We start from the raw sequence: 13,382 nt of genomic DNA, 5'->3' as shown, positions 1-13,382 counted from the left end.
GTGGTCCCTGAAGGTCGACGACGTCCAGGAGTCGGTTCACGAGCTGTCCCACGCAGGCTCTCGCTGTCAGCGGTGTCGGCGACTCGAAGGAAGCAAGCAAGCCTTGGCAAAAGCAGGAGTCGTGGAAAATGAAGAAAGCTGATGGTTCTGACCAGCAAGGTCAGAGGGGCTGCTCCTTTGGAGGGCAGCAGGGGCCAGTCTGGAGCAACCAGACCAGCGTCGTAGTTTTCAAAGTTAGTAGCCAAAATGGCCACTAGCCAACGGGCTAGGGACCGGGCAGGCGCGTCGAGATGCAAAGTGCAGAGGGGCCACACGCAGATCGTGGAGATGCTGGAGGGCTCACCTTTGGTGCAGATGCTGCTCGGATGTTGGGCTTCTCAGGACCCAAAGCACAACCTGGAGGGAGCCTCTGTTGTCGCGCTTGCAGCTTGTCGTGGGTCTTTCAAGATGGCTGGCTCCACGTGTCTCGGTGCCTCCACGGGTTCCTTCTTTGCAGGGACTGTGGATCGGGCTGTGAGAGGTCTGGAGGTCCAGTTCTTGTCGGGCTCTGGGCTCGGGCTCCGGCAGGAGGCGGCGGCAAAGCAGACGTCGAGTAGCTGGTTGGTGCTTGCGTTATCAAGATGGTCACTCCCTGACCATAGGGGAGATTTCCTTCTGTCCTCTGTGCAGCAGAGCGTCGAAGTTCCCGTCTTCTTCTTTGTAGTAAGTTGATTCCAGGATGTCTGAAGTCTTAGGACACAGCTCCTACCTTTAAGCGGATTCCAGGGGCCGGACTACCTGCTAGGTCCCTCCCTAAGGGTGGGACCAGGAAGGGGGGTGGTTACACCCCCAATCCTTTGTCCAGCTCGCCCCAGGTCCGGGGCTGGTGTGCCCCAGGACCGGTTTGAACTGGCATATGCACCGAGGCTCCTTGTGAGCCTCAGGCATGTCTGATTCCATTCAAGCCCTACCTGACCAATACACAAAATCCTGTCTGGGGTGGTGCACGCACCTCCCCTGGCAGGAAACCCTTTGTCCACGTCTCCCAAGCTGGAAGGACTCCCAGCAGCAGGAGGGCAGACTTGTGTCTGTGGTGGCAGCGTCCATTTTGTGGAGCTGAGGCTATGTCTGATTTTACCCGGGTTTCAGGTACTGTACATGTCGTGTCCCTCTAGAAGGGTGGAATGCTAACCCCGTCGCCAGAATTGGCGAGGGGTTAGTATTCCAATTCGTAGGACACCTTACTCGACATGTTTTGATAAAGCCAAACCAAAGATAGCATTTAACCGCGAGGTTCATAATGCACTTAAGAGTATATGGTATGACGATATCTGGAAACGGTAGAAGGAAATTGTTCCGACCACTGCAGACAGGCTCAGCTCATGCCAGAGCATCATCTCACATGGAACCAAGCACTCTGCCTTCAGGATTGTTAAGGCCTGCCATAGGAGTGACTTATAGGTTAACATGTGTCCCATTTAGGTTAGGTATAGGTATACTACACCTAAGTAAGAGGTGGTTACACCAGCTTACCCCAGCTGAGTGATCAGCCAGTTGTGTCAAAATGCTAGGCCAGGCCAGGGGTGGCACAATACATGCTTCAGCCCCTGGTAGGCCTTAGATACACCAATGCCCTGGGTACCTAGTGTACACTGGTACAGGGGCTCACAGGGGGATCCAATTCCAATTGGTTATGCACCTATAGTGCATAGTGTCAATTTAGTAGAGAGAACAGCAGGCTGGGGGTCTGATTAGCAGGCCCACAGCCTCAATATGTCAAAAACCAGTGAAGCAAAAAGTAAAAATTTGGGGTGACCATAGGATAGCAGACCCTACTCTCCTACAGGGTCACAAGAGTCCAGATCGAGTCCTCGGTCAAACACTGCCTGCTGGGAGCATTGCCAATCCCAAAATACAGAGAACAGAAATTAGTACTGTTGGGACTGGTGCTAGCGAAACGTCGTGGTCCACTGAACTTGTGCAAGCCCTCCCCTCCCCCATCCACTCTAGACAAATGGAGGGCAGACTTGTGTAAATGGGGTCTTGTGGAGGAGTGATGGCTAAGGCTGGTTCACACAAGGTATTGCGCGGATTCCAGCGCGGATTGCCTGCAAGAGGAGACTGTTACCAGACAATTAAGCTGCTGCACTGAATGCCATGAAATTCATTCGATCGATTTACACTGCCATAATAATCCGGATGAGGACCCACGCCTCCAGTGATACCATGGACCATTAAGAGGACCCCTTCGCTCCGCAATACCTTGCAGGTGTGGAACACGGAAACCAAATATCGTGAAATGGTTGCCCATCCCTGTCCTGAGGAAGACCCGTAGGCTGAGGCCCAAATATCCCCTCTGTGCCCCAAATTCGGGTCAAAACGTCGACGCCCACACCATTGAGCTTGGACCACAAGCCCCCAACCCTACCGTGCTAAATGATGGTATTTTGACAATATTTTAGAGATGTATCATCATTTTGTAGAGGGCACTTCTGCCAAGCGGGTTAAGGGGAAGGGATTGCCATTTCCGGAGGTCCGCTTTGGCTTTGGAGACCAGGGGTGCAATGTTAAGGGCCCATTCGAGTTCCAGAAGTAGAGCAACCCACACCCCTAAGTATTTGAACGACTGCCTGCGCAAGGGAATGGACGTTTGCCAGTCAAAGCAAGCCTAGGATGGGCGCAAGGGAACCAGTGTGGATTTCGCTGGATTGAGCCGGAGCCCAGAGAGTCGGGGGAAAGGGCGACCAGGCAACGTGGTCCCGAACTCCCAGGGTCCGCCAGAAAAAGAAGAACGTCGTCAGCATATAAGGCGATCTTGTCAATCTGAGACGGATCCCAAGCCCAGCCACGGATACCGGAGTCCTGCCGGATAAGGGAAGCCAGCGGCTCCATTGCTAACGCAAATAAGAGCGGCGGGAGCGGGCAGCCCTGGCGAGTGCCCCTGTGAATTGGAAACGTCTCAGAAAGCACGCTATTAATCAGGACCCTCGCCTTGGGACTGGAGTACAGTACCCGGATCAGGCGCCGAAATGGGAGCCCAAAACCCATCACCTCCAATACGTCCCCAGATAGCTACAGTCCACCGTATCGAAAGCTTTTTCAAAGTCAATGAGAAGCAGGGCCAGAAACGGGGTAAGCTGGTGGCGGTGTGCTAGGGCGAGATGAAGACGGCGTATGCAGTGCCTGGTGCCCCGGGCCGGCATAAAGCCACACTGGTCTGGGTGGACCAAATCATGCAAGTGGGGCCAGAGACTCTGGGCTATGGCAGTGGCGAATATTTTTACCTCGGTATTGATGAGGGAGATGGGGCGGTAATCCGCACATGCCAGGGAGGGTGGCTGCGTCTTCAGGAGGGCCACGATGGTGGCCATGTCCGTCTCGGGAGGGAAGGATCCCGTGTCCACCACATGATTGACCAAGTCCAATAGGGGGGGGAACCAATGTGTTGCGGTAGGTGGCATAGTACTCTTAAACCGTCCGGCCCTGGTGTCTTGCCCGAATGTACAAGCGACATGGCCCCTTGTATCACCTCCGGGGTGAAGGGAAGATCCAACGTCTCCGATACCGCCTGAGTGAGGCGGGGCAGCCGGGTCCCGGACAGCAGGGTAGTGAGAGAAGTACCGGGGGGTGGGGCCGCATAAAGGGCAGCGTAGTATCTTGCAAAGGTTTGGGCAATCGCTCGAGAAGTGACGTGGTGACCGCCGGTCTCATCGTGTATCACGGGAATAATACGGTTGGCTTTGGGGTAGGACACCAAGTTATGGAGCAATTTGCTGTTTTTATCACCCCAGCCGTATACGCGTGCCACGGAAGACCTCCATTGCATATTAGCTGATTCCAGGGAGATCTGACAAATCTCTTCACGGATCAGAGCAAGTTGCCGAGCGGCACCTTCGCTTTCGGGCTAGCCTGGGCCCTTTCCAGCTGTGCTGCGTGAGCCACTAGCTGCACAAGTCAGGCGGTCCGTTCCCCGCGTTTCGCATGGACCAGGCCTCTAGCCACTCCCCGTATTGTAGCCTTACCAGCCTCCGAAAGCGTACCCAGCGAGGGGACCGAACCTGTGTTGGTCGAGAAATAATGCCCCAGTTCCTGCCTGAGGGCCTCGACATAGTCGGGATCTTGTAAGAACCAGGCATTCAACCTCCACACTGTGCGGGTGCCTCCAGGAGAGTTCCCGAGACGGAGGGAGACGGGGGAGTGGGCTGAGATGACTCGGGGGAGAATAGTAGCCCCGGACATCAATTGGCAGTCTGGGGCTGATAGCAGGAATAAGTCAATGCGCGAGTGGATGCGGTGGGCCGCCGAAGTGTGAGTGTATTGTTCGCGACGGGGGATCCACACCCTCCAAGCATCACAGAGACCCAGGGCACAAGACCAATCGGACAAGCGCCTAGCAGAGGCAATGCGGGGTGCTGAGGGAACACCCGACGTGTCGCGGGAGGGTTGCAGAACGGCGCTGAAATCGCCGCCAATGACCGTCAGACCCTGGGGAAGCGAGGAAATGGCAAGGGTAAGACCGCGAAGGGCGGGGCCATAGCGGCAGGGGGAACATACACGCATAAGAGGTTAAGGGGGTGCCCCTCAACTTTGACTGTCAGCGCCACATATTGGCCGTGGGCGTCTATCTCAGCCTGTGCCAGGGTAAAGGGGAGTCCCTTCCGGAGCAGTATGGCGACCCCCGTATAAAACCGGAGTGCCAAACCCTATCAAACCCATACCGGGCAAGGAAATTGCATTGTAAACCCAGAAGGTGCGTTTCCTGTAGGAACAGGATGTCAGGCGCGTTTCGCTGAGCGCTTCGAAGGACGGCAGTGCGTTTTATGCAGTCCAGGAGGCCATTGACATTCCATGACAGGACATGGAGGGTTCTATGGAAGGTGGACGCCATTCTGGTGGAAAGTGTGCGGTGAAGGGGCCGCGAGCGCGGGTGGACCCGAGTCCCAAGGGTGGTATCGGGCAATGGTCAGTGTCAGTGGGTGAAAGCAGTGCAACGTATTAAGTCCTAGGGCATCGCCAGGAGAGGGCATGCATAGGTCTCTGCCAAGAAAAACTAAAAACAGCGGCCCGTGGGCGGCGGAAAACAACAAACGGGAGACAACGGTCTAGCCCCCCCCCACTTGCCCCCCAACACTCCCCTCCCTACACTTCCAAAGAAAAAGCATCTGTCGCCCTGGAAAGAAAAACAACTTGTAACAACAACCCACCAATGAATCTAAATGCTAAGCTAAAACGGTTAGCTGAACATGGACAAAGCGGAGATGGACCCCTACCATAGAGTCGGATAGATACTCATCAACAGCTGCTAATATCAGGAGAGTATTCCTGCAACCGGAAAACCACCAATAGGACCCAGAAAGTAGAGCATATGCCACCCGGACCAACCAACATGAAACAGAACCTCCTCACTACAAAGGTGCCGAGGCCAGTGTCTCTATAGAAGCAGTCAGGAGGCGTGAACAAAGTTCCTAATGTGTGGCCACCTCAATCATTCTCATCGGTACTGGATCTGCGGATCTTGGGGCTCCGGGACAAGTCAGAGTCCGACACAATGTGCCGCACTGCGTCCGAAGGCCCAGGGAAGCTGCTCAGGGCGATCGGAGGATCAGCCGGGCCAGGGGAGGTAGAACCCCAAAGCGGGACTTGGGACAAGATGTGCGGCGAGGCCGCGCCCGGTGATCGGGACGATGCCCCCCCGACGATCATTTTTCTTACGGGACCTGGTCCGGCGTCTCTGGGGCCCTGGCCGGACCAAGCAGGGCCGCGAGGGACCCCGCCGAACCGGGGAGGGTTCCGGCCCCTGCCGAAGAGGTCGCTTCTCCGTGATCCAGCTCCAGGCCGCTTGGGGAGTGTCAAAGAAAAGGGTCTTGTCCTGGAAAATAACCTTGAACCGGGTGAGTAAGAGGAGACCACACCGTATTCCCATGGATCGGAGCTTCAGTTTGACATCATCATAGGAACGGCGTTGGGACTGGACCCCTTTGGAATAGTCGGGGAACACCATAATTTGATGGTTTTGGAACTGAGGGGGACCGTTTTCCCTGGCCGCCTTGAGGATAGCATCCCGGTCACGAAAGTTCACTACCCTCAAAATTATGGGGCGGGCAGGAGCTCCGGGCGGGGGTTTGGGAGCCAAGGATCGGTGAGCCCGCTCCACTGCGAACCAGGGCGAAAGGTCCGCCATGGGCATCCATGAACGCACCCAGGTCTCTAAAAACGTGTCGGCGGGACCCTGCTCTGCGCCCTCGGGAAATCCAATAAGGCGCAGGTTGTTCCTCCGCGATCTATTTTCAGCATTCTCCCCCCGTCGGTGGCGCTCGGAGGCTTGGGTTTGGAGGCGGGCCACCTGAGTCTTGAGTTGGCTGATGTCATCTTCTACGGTAGAAATACGAGATTCCGCCTCCGAGATGCACGCCGTAGCGTTGCACAGGTCCTGGCGGATGAGGGACACGTCCACCCTCACTTCGCCGATCTTACTTTCAACAGAGGCCTGGGAAGTGCTGATCGCCTGGAGAATGGTGGAGAGGTCGCCCCCAGGCGCTGCAGAAGCACCCCCGCCTGAATCCCACTCCACCGTGGTGAACTGATCCATTTTGGTTTGAGTCGGGGGGACTGAGGTCGAAGGGGCGCGGGTCTTGCCCATCACGCCCCAGTTAGGAGTCAATTAGTAGCTGTGGGACTGCGAGGGGAACGAGAGGGAGGGGGACCTCCGACACCCAGGCCAGCAAAACACAGGCCAGCGCGGTTAGTGCCGAACTAGGCAGGGGAAGCAGCGAAAGTGTCTGGCACAGTAGTAGCCCTCCAGCGCGGCCCGCACACCGAGAGGCGGGGGGAGCAGAAGCGCCAGCCCCCAGCACCGCCACCCGAAACGATGGCCGATCCCGTCCCACGTGCAATGTCAGGTCTGGGCCGACCAGTAGGAACCGGGCCACTTCAAACAACTGCCACTGGGACAGGCACCTTAAGGGGACTCCACCATTCCAGAAGCCAGCTTATACACCACCAACAGCCACATTCAGCGTGTCAGCCACGGGCCAGCGACGGTAGAAGACACTATAGTGTCGGCGGGGAGGGGGGGGCGAGGGCAGCCAGCTACCACCCCGCCCCGCGATGATGGTCGGCTCCCCCCACCACCGTCACAGAAAGAAAAAGGGGGGTGCACAGTCTCCGCGGACCGTCAGTGGGCACCCACCCCCCCCGCTGGTCCCAGACCACAGGTCAAAGCGCGGCTGCAGCAGGTCGATAAGGTCGTACCGTCCCACCACGGCACCCTCCACCAGGTGAAGTCTGTTGCTGGCACTACACCACCGGAGGAAGGGCCCCAAGCTAGACACGGTTCAGGGGAGAAAGCGCCTCCCCAGAGTGTCCACACCCACCAGGAAGTCCCGCCACGGGCGACCCCAGCACCGAGCCCCAGACCAGGGCCCAGGGCCTTACCCCCCACAGCACACCGCAACCCGACTTAGTGGCCAAGAAGGAGCATAGCGCCAGCGCCCCAGGTCCCTCCGCGCCGATGATGCCCCAGTCACCTGGTGTGCACTCGGCGCCAGGCCGCCCCAGCACCGCAGGCCCAGTCAGGGAGAGCCCGCCGCGGCCATGATTTTAGGCGGGAGGAGCCAGGGGCCTAGAAGGACGCGCGGGAGGTAGGGGCTCGCACCCTTGCAAGCCAAAACCCGCTGAGCGGGTTCGCGCCGCCGGCAGCACCAGCAATTCAAATTCCTGAGATCCCCATGGCAGAGCGCCGCCGCCCGACCTGGCGGCCGAGCAAGGGCCCAGGCACAGCTGCGATTGTTAAGCGGGAGGAGCCAGGGGCATAGAAGGCCTCGCAGGAGGTAGGGGCTTGCCCCCTTGCAGGCCCACACCCGCTGGGTGGGTTTGCGCCGCTGGCAGCACCGGCAAGTCAAAGGCTTGATTTCTCCGTGGCAGGGCGCCGCCCGACCAGGCAGCCGAGCAAGGCCCCAGATTCCACCACAGGCGCACCACCCGCCGCCTCACGCCGCTGCCCGGCCGAGGCAGCCGATCCCAGCACTCCCCCTCCTTCAGCTACTCACCAAGGACGAGAGGCAGCCGTGTCCGGGGCCGCCTCCCTGGCATCAGGGCGGCCCCGGCTCAGACTCACCGCCGGGGCTCCGCAACCCGCCGCAGCTCTCTCCACACCACCGGTCCTCTGCAAGGCCAGACAGGAAAGGCACCACGGGGGGTAAGGCAGCCGGGCCTACACAGCTCCGGAGCGGCCCAGCAGCAGATCACCACGCTATCGCGCCATAAATGCCCGGACAGAGCCGGATCCTCAGGATACCAGAACACCGCCGAAACGCCCAAGAGGTCCGGGAGGCGGTAAGTGCAATGTGATAAAAGGACAGGCAGCTGATGGCGGCGGATGCCAGGCAGATGACGGAGGGGGTCCGGATCACGCCACGCCTCCTCAAGTCCTAGTTTTATACTCACAATTCCACCACATTTCGACATACAAGTGCAGAGTAGGGGCTGTCCAGGACTTTAAACCCATTAGAAATAAAATTATTAATGGAACCCTTGAGAAGTAAGGGGATTTTCAAAAGTATTCAAATTCCTGGCTTTGAATGCACCAGACACACTTGGAGGTCTTTGATCCTCCGGGGCTTTAAATGTAGACTATGACGAACACTAAGAGGCCAAGTTGGTAGCCCGGGTTTTGGCCATTCCCTCCAACATCAAATTGACTACCAACCGAGGATCCCTACACCTCATCCACATTATCTTGTTAAAACTCTCCCAATTCCCTGCGGCTATGGCTTCTCCCTCCACCATATCACTTTCATACTACTCCCCTCACTCTGCCCATCCTTTGCCAAAACACGACTCACTACCACTCTTTACTTCTGCTCGCATGTGAAAAACAAGCTCCCCAATTACCTCTTTCTCCCTCCCTTCAGTCAAAAACTACATAACAGGCTCAACCTGCCTCACCATCAAGGTCTTGCTACTACTCCACCATTGCCCTACTCACTGCATTTGCTCTCACCACATAATTTCCCTCTCACCCTCCTTTGTGTCTCCCCATCTTTATCCCCAACCCAGCCTCATCACCATGTCCACTGCTTCTCTCCAATTTTCGCTCCCTCTTATTTCCTATCTCATTTGTAATATTTTGATCACTAACACTTATCTTGGCATGGATAGTGAAAATAAAGATTTATGAGGGTTGATGGTTACCATAGTTTAGACAGTAGTTAAGGAGTAGACTATTCGCAAAAGTTGAAACATTGGAAACGAAAAAACATACATGCACAACAATACATTTCAATATTTATTAGAAGATATGCAGTATGAAATTTTACATATGTTAAGTGTATTTGGCGATACGTTTACTTTTGTTTTTCAAGTTTCAATTGTTGGTCTGTTGGATTCCCCATTTAAAAGTGACTTATGATGTACATATATACCTTATAAACAATTTCTATTACCTCTTTAGACGGGAAACTGAGCATGCAGATAATCCACATACTGTGGGCACCAAACTAGTGTCCGTCCCCCTTGATGAAGGGACAATACCTTGAGGGTGAAGGGGCTCAAGTAGGCAGGAGATTTAATATCGAGTGGGAAACTAAAGGAGTAAACTTTTGGCACATTCTATGGAAACTAAAGGAGTAAACTTTTGGCACATTCTATGGAAATTTGCAAAAAACGGTTTTACCCTCAATGGAGGAACAGCAGACATCATCTACGGTGGAATGTGAGAAGGGATATGTTACTCTTCAATAAAGAAGTTACTGGATGAGTTGTCAAGCCAGGTGGCACTCAGAGGGATTTAAATGTTTTGGATGAGGCGACAATTTGAATGGCATAGCAGGCTATTGGTGTTGTTGATCAATTGATCTACCAGGCCCAGGGACACAATTTCAAGTTAAAATCTGCTGCTTTTAGATGATTCTCTATACTGATTCCATTCTAATGTGTCGTTTTCTGTGAGTATCTGCACTTCTTTTTTTAACTGACTTGATCTCTGTGCTTTCAACCCTATAATACCTTGTGTTAATTAACAGCAGCTGTTTTGGAAGTAGGTATATAAAACCAATAAAATTAACCAATAAAAACAAATCTAACATTCTTTTTTGTTATAAACATGTTTTATTGGGTTTATCAGAAGAAAGGATCATCCACTGAAATAGACACACAAATGACACCTTAAATTTGGAGTGTAGCCTCGAACCTACGCAGTCACCCAGAATAGTTTGAATTTTACACTGGCAGTTAATAGTAAGCACATCATATTCCCCAAAATGTATCATGTTTGCGGGGACACTCTCGGGCATCGTAAAATGGCTGCTCCTGGCGTGTACGCTAGTCGCCGCCTCTCCACCAGGCCACCAGTTAGGGGGTTTAGGATGCTTCCATAGTCGAGCAATCTCTCACTTGGCCACCAGGGATGCCACCGCGATAAAAATCATTTCAGAGTGGGACTCATCACTCTCTCAAAGAGACCCAGGAGCACCTTCTCTGGGGCCCAATTCAACCTAGCAGCCCAGCACCAGAGTTCTCATGCCCAACCCCGCTTCAGAATTACGTTAAACCTATACCTCTTAACATAGCGGAGGACCGCAGAACTCTTTATACGGTCTATAAGACCATTCATATTCCAAGAGAGGACTCCTAGGGAGAAGGACTAGAAAATGACAAGGCAGGTCCAGACTTCCCAAGAACGGGGGTAGGACACTATACAACGGTTCGAGGCTCTGCCCCACCATCAGAACCAGTGCAGTGAAGAGCTTGTGTGTTGAAAACCTAAAAGGAAAACAATTCAAAACAACATTCCCTTTTGAAACAACATATCCCCCCCTCACCACCCCACACATCCACCCTGGAAGCTTCTGGTGCACATATTAAGAACATTTACAACTAAGTTTGGGGGGGGGGGGGAAGAGGAGAAAACACATGGTCAAGAACCCCATTAGCCCATGGAGGATAATCTTCCCTGACAGCAATATTTGACAAGCTAGAGAGGAGCCAAAAGAACACAGCGCCCAGTGAAAGAACAACTTTCCACCGCCAACCAGTTTGGCGGACAGTTCATTAGTTATACGTTATCAACTGCGGTGGACCACATATGTTCCATCATCTCAGAGCGAGGCCTTCTTAAGGTCTCTGCTGGTGCTCGCAGGGCCATCAGGTTAGTGAGCACAGCAGGCTCTCTGTGGATTTGAAGAGCACCGGAGTGTCAAAAAAAGATGCGTCCTGGTCCGCTGGACAGTGCTCTGGCTGCTGGAAGTGGGCTCATAAAGGCTTGCATCCAGCTCCAAGACGGTCCGGTCTACTGGGATCTGGTGCGTCGTTTCCGGGGTCCCGGGCCCATAGCGGCTGTCTGCACTCCCTCGTGTCAGAGTCTCCCAGCCCCCCCCCCCCCGCAAGCCCAGCAAACGCAGTGGTCGCTGCTCCATCGCCCAATCCCAAGCCTGCTTTGGAGTATCGCAGAAATAGGTGGTGGAAGCAAAGATGACTGAGGTAGGCCTGTAGAGCAGCATGCAGCGGATGATAAGTGCCCATAGTTTCTATTTGACCTCCTCGAATGAGTGGCAGCACTGCTGGACCGCTTTAGTATAGTCCAGAAAGATCAGAATGTTTGCGTTGGAGTGCCACAGGTCTGGTCCCATTTGGGTCTCTTGGATGATGGAATCCTGGTCTCGGTGGTTGAGGATGCGTGCCACCACTGGCCAGGTTGGGCCCCTAGGGGAGGCTTCAAGGTCAGTGCTCGGTGCACACGCTCCACAACAAAACAGTGGGATAACTTCTCATCTAAAGTCCAGCAATGGAACCACTCCTCTAGAAGATCGTCCATTCTGGAGCCATCCACCCCCTCCGGCAAGTCAATTAGGTGCAGGTTGTTTCTCCTCGCTCGATTCTCAGCACCTCCACCCACTCGTCCAGAGCCGCCACTATGGACAAGAGTCGGGAGAACTACTGTTTGAGAGTCCCCACGTCCTCCTCAGTAGTTGATATTTGCATCTCGGCTTCAGTAAATCAAATCGCCACTTTGCAAAAATCTTGCCGTAAGAGGGAGAGGTCTATTCGGATGCCACCTACTTTGGACTGAACCACCTTCCTGGAGCCTGGAGTCCTACATCGCTTTAAGGATGGGTGCCAGGTCTACATGGGGTGTGGCCAGAGCATCAGGCCGGTACCCCTCCCCCCCCCTCCCCAAAGCGCCCCTGTCGGACACCGAAGAGGTGTACTGGTCTATCTTAGTTCGGGTTGCTTTAGACTGTGGGGGTCTGTCACGTCCCATCTCCAGCTGCGAGGTGTCAGCCACAGTGGAATGGAAGGATGCCAAGTAGCCGCCTGCTCGTCCCAAGGCAGCACAAGCAGCCTGCTCCACTGCGGTCAAAAGATTGTCCGCCGGTACGCACGGTCCCACCAAGGTGAGCACAGGCAACCAGGAAAGGCGGAAGATATTGTCACCGACTCGCTTGCCACAGGGCAGCATGAGCAGTCAGTGGCTAGCTGTCGGCAGAGGATATCTCAACGCAATTTAGACGTAAAAATCGGGTCGAGGAGCAGTCCAAATCTAACAAATTCACATTTATGAAATAGTCATCTTATGAGAAGGATTCTTACTTTATCCTTTAGTTTAGTACTGAACCTTGTGTTTGGCAGACCATCTATTGTCTTTAGATAGTGTCTGGAACATTTGCACTACACCTTTGACTACTGCTAGAGTTCTAAATTCTGCTTATTCTTTAGGGATACCCACAAATTCTGTGGGTTTTAAGTCCCAGAGAATAAATATTAAAAGTGATGACTCTGCAAGTAATCTATGGTCTAGCGTGACCGGAAATGCATCCAACCAATTAACATCTGTAGAAAGTCCTACAAAAACAGGCTAAGGGAGACTGATTAGATACATTTGCTCTACAACTACTGCTATCCTGGAGAGGAATGAAGAAAGTAAAATGTCAGTGTTGAGAATACAGAGACAGGTGTACAAGTAACATTGTCAAAGGATTGTCTGACAAAACAAAACATTTCAAACAGGAGATTTCTTTTCGACGATAACAAAATTATGATGTAGCATCATACAATTTGTGGTTAGGCAATAAAATGTGTTAATTACCTGACCCAACATTCCATTTCTGAGCCCAAGACACGTAATTGGGTCATGAAAATGAGTTATATGTCAGCCAAACATTCCATACAAACTTTCAGAAAGCTCCAAAAAAATGAGTTGTTGTGGCACTTGGCCTTTCTCTAATCTGCATGGCAGATTAGAGAAAGGCCAAGTGCCGCAGCCTTTTCTCTTTCCCAGCTGACACCTTTGCTGCCTAGGCTATTCCTAGTTTTTCGCTTTCAGCTGTGCGCTGGGTCACACAATCCCTATTCCACCCTTCTGCTTACCAACGGTCCCTCCTGTAATCATAAATACCAGCCTTTCT

At 53.7% G+C, this 13,382-nt stretch overlaps 1 protein-coding gene across 3 annotated transcripts in view; it reads right to left on the bottom strand.

Annotated features, from left to right (window-relative positions):
* TRANK1 (tetratricopeptide repeat and ankyrin repeat containing 1) overlaps positions 1-13,382 on the bottom strand; it is a 1,100,402-nt gene that overhangs the window by 944,682 nt on the left and 142,338 nt on the right. The window lies entirely within an intron of this gene.

Source organism: Triturus cristatus, chromosome 5_2, assembly GCF_964204655.1.
Source record: "Triturus cristatus chromosome 5_2, aTriCri1.1, whole genome shotgun sequence".
Taxonomy (NCBI): domain Eukaryota; kingdom Metazoa; phylum Chordata; class Amphibia; order Caudata; family Salamandridae; genus Triturus; species Triturus cristatus.
The sequence above is the reverse complement of the archived record's forward strand: the minus strand, read 5'-3'. Positions and strand labels throughout refer to the sequence as shown.